Consider the following 6,202-nt stretch of genomic DNA (forward strand, 5'->3'; position numbering starts at 1 on the left):
CCCTCCTTGCCCCCAGCAGCACAGGGGGACAGGGGATGGGGTTTAGAGTCAGTTCACAGGCTGGTGGTTCCTGCTGCTCCTTCCTCCTCAGGAAGAAGGATTCCTTGCAGTCCTTCCCTGCTTCCTCACGGGGTCCCTCCCATGGGACAGAGTCCTCCCCAAACCTCTCCTTCCTAAGTCCTTCCCACGAGGTCCAGAGCTGCTCCAGCCTGGGCTTCTCACAGAGTCACGGGCTGCTTCGAGAACAGTCACCTCCCCTGGCGCCAGGGTCTTCCACAGCTGCATAACCCAAGTCCATTGACCAAGTTCAACCCTCCTGGCACCCCCAAGGAATGTTCCACCACGTTCCTCCATGAGTGTAGGGGGACTGCCTGCCATCTCTACATAGGCTGCAATGAAACTTCTGCTAGGACACCCTCTTCCCCTTCTTCCTCACCAACCACTGGCACAGCTCTGCCTTTCCAGCTCAGCTCCTTGTAACTGCTTCTTTGCTCAGGTCTTATCTGAGTTCTTTCATATGTTAATCACAGAGGTCCATCTGTTGTCTCTCTAATGGCTCCTTGGCTGGTTTTGAAGCAGGGGGAGCTTCTCAGCTTCTTACTGGAGCCACTCCCCGGGCCCTTCCCCCACTACCAAGAAAGCCACCAAACCAAACCAGTACACATTTGAATAAAAAGTAGTAATGTAAAAGGACAGATTTAAGTTACATATGAGAATTTTCTCTCAATCAATCCTATAGTACCATTAAACCCCTCACTGTCGCAGATCCACCCATCTTAGTAGGACCAAACCCAACCTACTGCACATGCACAAATGGTTGGAGTGTGATCCTTGAGTTGAACGTGTCCTGAACATTTGAAAGAGTTACTGACAAAATAAGCTGTTTGTCACGCAAACAGTAGGGTCACCCTGGGCTCCTAAACTTCAGGAAAACTAATAAACAGCCACATAAGATGTGCTTGGTGGTAGATGAGGCTGAGTGGTCACCAAACAGGCAACACTGGCAGATTCACTGTAGGTCCTAGGACAGTTTTCCAACAGGCTTGGGAAAAAAAAAAAAAGAAAAAAAAAAAAGTCAATTTCTATAAAATTACTGTGATCATGAGAACTGTAAGGGGAAAACAAAAACATTTACATATACTCTTTAGTCTAGATTATATCAGCCAGAGCAATGTAGATAGATAAGTACAAATCAAATTTGTTTTCCTTTGTGTTGCTAGCAGATTTGGGAGTCCACTACTACACTGTAACAGTGCCTCCACGGGTGGTTTTACAGTGTAAGATCAGCTCCTAAACAAACAGGTTGTATCTGTCCTCTAAGGAATGGCAGACAGATAATGAGAAAACCTGTAATTCAAAGTAAAAAAACTTGAAACACTTTCTTCCTTCTGGTCCTGGTTTATTCCAGCCAGTACAACCCTCATGAATGCAAAATTAAGACAGTAAAAAGTGGAACAGAACTGTCACGTTCTAGAAAAAGGTAAATCCTTTTACTGCTCACAAATGCAATGCCAATTGCCAAACCTCGGAGAATGTAATTTGTCCATTATCTGGTCAACTTCCCAGAGATACACACAGCCTTTCATTCCAGCCAATCCACTCTCTTCCCTCCCAGCTACAGGAGCTCCAGGCTGGTACAATAACACTAGGGCTGGGAGTGATGTTCACACCTGTTTTATTTAATATAGCCATTCCTGAGAAGCTGATAACATTCTTTTCATAGTGAATTATTTGCATTTCTGAGCCCATGGCATAGTGCCAGACTCAGCTGTTGAGATATGTTCATTTGAGATAATCAAGTATTTAGCAGCTGTTGCCCTTGCAAGCACCACATTAGGCCACATACTAGACAACAGGGCTCCTTCCCCTATTGACCACCACCTTGCAACTGCAACTCGTACAAAAGCCCGAGCATATGGGTTACACCTGTGGGCTCCTGGGAGGAAGGGCTGATGGTCTGATACCTGTGAACACCAAGATGAGTAGAATTGCTGTATGTTTAAGTGTTTTTCTCTATGAACGTTTTAATGATTCACTGTATAATTGAAATGAGTAGGTTGGTATTTTTAACTGTTAAATATTCATAGCTTGAATCAAACAGTTTATTTATTCTAAAAAAAGTTTTAAGGTACCATTTAGTGAAGAGCACACTTGCTGGACTAGATTACCTCTCTGGGACTTGTATTTATTCTGTGTTTCCTTTCCCATGCAGAACCAGCTGCTATAAGAAAAAAATTAGTAATTTACTGGCTGTACTTAGCATTTTCATCTTATCTGTGAATTAAGCTAAGGTTTTCCTCAAATACATAAATTATTTAGAACTCTTTGTCATAATCCTTTGGGAAATATGTCCTCATTTACAGGATTCATGAGCAGTTCACCAAAGGTGTTAGAAGTATTCTGGGCTGTATCAAAAAGAAGAGTGGCCAACAGGTCAAGAGAGGTGATTCTCCTCCTGTACTCTGCTCTTGTGAAACCCCACATGGAGTACTGTGTCCAGTTCTGGAACCCCCAACACAGGAGGGATGTAGAGCTCTTGGAGCAAGATGATCCAAGGGCTGGAGAACCTCTCCTACAAGGACATGCTGAGAGAGTTGGGGCTGTTCAGCCTGGAGAAGAGAAGGCTCTAGGGAGACCTCATAGCAGCCTTCCAGTATCTCAGAGGGCTACAGGAAAGCTGGGGAGTGACTTTTTATAAGGGCATGTAGAGGGGGGAAAGCTTTACATTGGAAGAGGATAGATTAGAGGTTAGACATTAGGAAGAAATTCTTCACTATGAGGGTGTTGAGACACTGGAACAGGTCGCCCAGAGAAGCTGTGGATGCCCCCTTCCTGCAAGTGTTCAAGGCCAGGTTGGATGGGGCTTTGAGCAACCTGGTCTAGTGGGATGTGTCCCAGCCCATGCAGGGTGGTCGGAACTAGATGACCTTTAAAGGTCCCTTCCAACCCAGACCATTCCGTGATTCCATGATTCTAAGCCATACTGGCTGTGTGTCAGGGAACAGCCAGGGCTGGCTGCTCCCTAAGGATCAGGGAGCCAAGGCGGTTGGGAGTGCAAACCCACAGGACAAGGTACAGCTGAGGATCTGGGAGCCTGTGGCCACAGCTCAGGCAAGGGCCAAGGACAAGAGCACTGGTGCCTGCCAGGAGTTCTCCCCTTGGCTGTGAGCAGGCCCTGAGCCTGGCAGCTGATCTCCGCAGTGGCAAGGATGCAATCAGGGCCCTGTGTCTGCCTGGACATATAGCTGCAGGTAAACCTCTATTGTATACCAGATAAGCCAGGATTCCACACTGTAGCTCAAAGAGCCATCTCTGCAAATTCAAAATTTTCTTCTGGAAAAATATTATGTCATTTGTTATTACGGTATCCCAGACCAGGACTACTGACTGCTCTCAAAATCTGAGCCTCTATTTATTTTTTTCTAATATCTCACAGGTATTCCCCTCTTCCCTTTCCCATCCCCCCCCTCCATTCAGCTTGTCCATCAGTTGCACACCACAGCATTTGCTGACACTGCAGTGTAACAGCGAGTTTCTGTATTTACAGACTTGGAAGCAGCATGGAAGAGAGGACAGTCAATGTAATGTGTCTGTTCTATGCTCACCACATAGCCATGCTTCAGAGAGGGTAGGTGGAGAGATACTAAGAGTAGGTCTGCACTGCCTGGTGACTCTCTGAAAGGAGGCAAACCCAGCAGCAAACCTTGCCCATGCCTTGGTTGGACTCAGTGCTAGCAGAGATGTCTTGCTTCAACTCTCCAGATGCGACCTTTCCAAGACTATGCTGCACTTCATGGAGAAACCTGCTCCGCTGGCACCAGCCCATGTGCCTGTTGCAAGGTTATCAAAGCTGGCACAAAAAGAGAGGAATAGTCTCATATTTGCTAAATGTGCCAAACATTTGCTATGGAAGAGCTTTTCAGGAGACAAACCAGTTTTCTGTAATTATTCCCAAAATTAGCTTGTCAAGCAAGATGCTTGTGGAATGTCCTGGATTTATCTTGGCTTCGAACACATCAGCAAACTGAGGGTTACCTGGTTTGGGGCCAGTTTCCTACCATGAAGCAGAAACACCTCTGATCTTGCTAGTATATAAAATGAAGTAAATATTTCCTTTCATTTGGATGAAGCATAGCAAATGCTATAGGGATCAGTCAGATTTTCAGTTTCTTTTAATATAAGGATTAATTTTAGGATAAAGAATTTAGTGTTTCTTTAAGCAGAAACTTTAAGATTAATCTCACTGCAGATTAAAAATCTTTATGAAGCACAAACTCTACCAGCCAAGAAGGAAATGTGTATAGAACACAAGTCATACTATAAACGCACTAATAAATCTTGAGGTGAAGTTAGATCTGGTGCTGAAGTGACAGAATTGTAAAGCAGGGTGCAAGATTGTATGAGGAAATTAAATCATCTGTTCTGCTGTTAGCCTGGTCTGTGAGACAGCACCAAACAGCAAGTACAGAGAGCTGTGGTGCCCCAGAGAGGGCACTGTCAAAAGAGGATGGTACACCCTTGTTCTGCAGTCTTTGGCAGGAAAAAGCAAATGATACAGTGGTATGTTTGATCCTCAATCAAAAAACCCAACGTAATAGAGAAGAAGCTACAAAGGATTTCCAGTTGTCTGTAAAATTCATTTTAAAGCAGAGATGACTCACCATCTGAATCAAATTCTGCCCCATCTGTAGTAAAGAGTGCCCTGAATGGCATTCAGTCTCTCAAGAAATACTAACTGGCAACTGAGTACTTTCATTTAAAGCTTTACATTTCTTCACCCAAAAGCTTCAAAGGATTTTATGAGTGTGACAATAAAATCTCTTCAGCATTCCTGTGAGATCAGCAGATGGATCTAAAACTACCTCGAATGGTAGATAAACTTTTAGGTGGTGTGACTGACTTCAGAGAATGACCCCAGAAATGGGTAGCAAGCTTCAGCAGGGCACTGGGGACAGGGGTGGACTTCCCGAGGCACCCCTGAAGAGGTGTGTGGTTCTCTTTCCTTGTACTGGATTCACGAACCATCCAACAGGGATGCCCTGCTTCCCAAAGGTGCAATCTGTTTCTCCCTTTGGGTGGGAAATGTGACCGACAGCACTTAATGCTAATCATGGCTTGGGTTGGAAGGGGCCTTTAAAAGTCATCTAGTCCAAGCCCCCTGCAGCGAGCAGGGACATCTTCAACTAGATCAGGTTGCTCAGAGCCCCATCCAACCCGACCTTGAATGTCTCGAGGGATCAGGCATCTATCACCTTTCTTGGTAACCTGTTCCAGTGCTTTACTACCCTCATTGTAAAAACTTTCTTCCTTGTATCTAGTCTGAATTTATCGTCTTTAGTTTAAAACCATTACACTTTGTCCGATCACTACAGGCCCTGCTAAAAAAATCTGTCCTCACCTTCCCCGTAAGCCCCCTTGAGGTATGCAAAGGCTGCAGTAGAATCTCCCTCTCCAGGCTCCACAGCCCCAGAGCCAAGTCCTGCCCTGTGAGGTGGATGCTTGTGCTGGCAACAAGCACCTCAGCCGTGCGCAGCTCTCCCCGACTCCCGCAGCACCTGGTAATGGTGTCGTGAACGCGGCTGCACGGTCACAAGAGACCGAGCTAATCGCCGATACAGCTCTTGGAGGAGGAACTGCTTTGCACTCTTCTCTTTCTCTGTTTCACTTCTTTTCCCGTGTGAGGCCTGAAGCACGATTCGTGAGAGAGGAGCACAACAGGTCAGCAGCAGACCCCGGATTACCTTCCAGCCAAAGCAAAACACTTCCAATCTGTGACACAAAGCTGTTGGAAAATGCATTCCTCCCTCCTGTTTAGCAACCCAAAAGCGCGCAGAGTGCTCAGTTCCCTCAAGGACTAACACAGTCTCCAGCGCTCTGGGAAGCGTGGCCGAGGCTGCCCTACCCCCCCCCCCGCGGCAAGGCAGCGAGTTCACCGCCAGGCCCTGCCCCGAGGAGCGGGGCTGCAGCCCGGGGGCCTGTGTAAGGCCCCGGGAGGGCGGCGAGCAGCGCGGGGGCTGCGAGGCACTGCGGGGGCTGCGAGGCACTGCGGGGGCTGCGAGGCACTGCGGGGGCTGCGAGGCGCTGCGCGGGCGAAGCCGCCCGGAGCCCAGCCCCGTCCTCCTGCGCGCCCGGGAGGGCCCGGCCGGGGGGGGCCTTACCGGGGGTCCCGGCGGCTGCGGGCGGCCCCGGAGGGGAGCGGCCG

At 47.7% G+C, this 6,202-nt stretch overlaps 1 long non-coding RNA gene across 1 annotated transcript; it reads right to left on the bottom strand.

Annotated features, from left to right (window-relative positions):
• Positions 1 to 660: 660 nt before the first annotated feature.
• On the bottom strand, positions 661 to 5,730 carry LOC127382290 (uncharacterized). The gene is made up of 3 exons (XR_007888915.1): positions 5,399 to 5,730; positions 2,133 to 2,221; positions 661 to 1,042 (listed from the first exon to the last, which is right to left on the bottom strand). It is a non-coding gene; the product is annotated as an uncharacterized LOC127382290 (long non-coding RNA).
• Between the last annotated feature and the right edge of the window lie 472 nt (positions 5,731 to 6,202).

Source organism: Apus apus, chromosome 3, assembly GCF_020740795.1.
Source record: "Apus apus isolate bApuApu2 chromosome 3, bApuApu2.pri.cur, whole genome shotgun sequence".
Lineage (NCBI taxonomy): Eukaryota > Metazoa > Chordata > Aves > Apodiformes > Apodidae > Apus > Apus apus.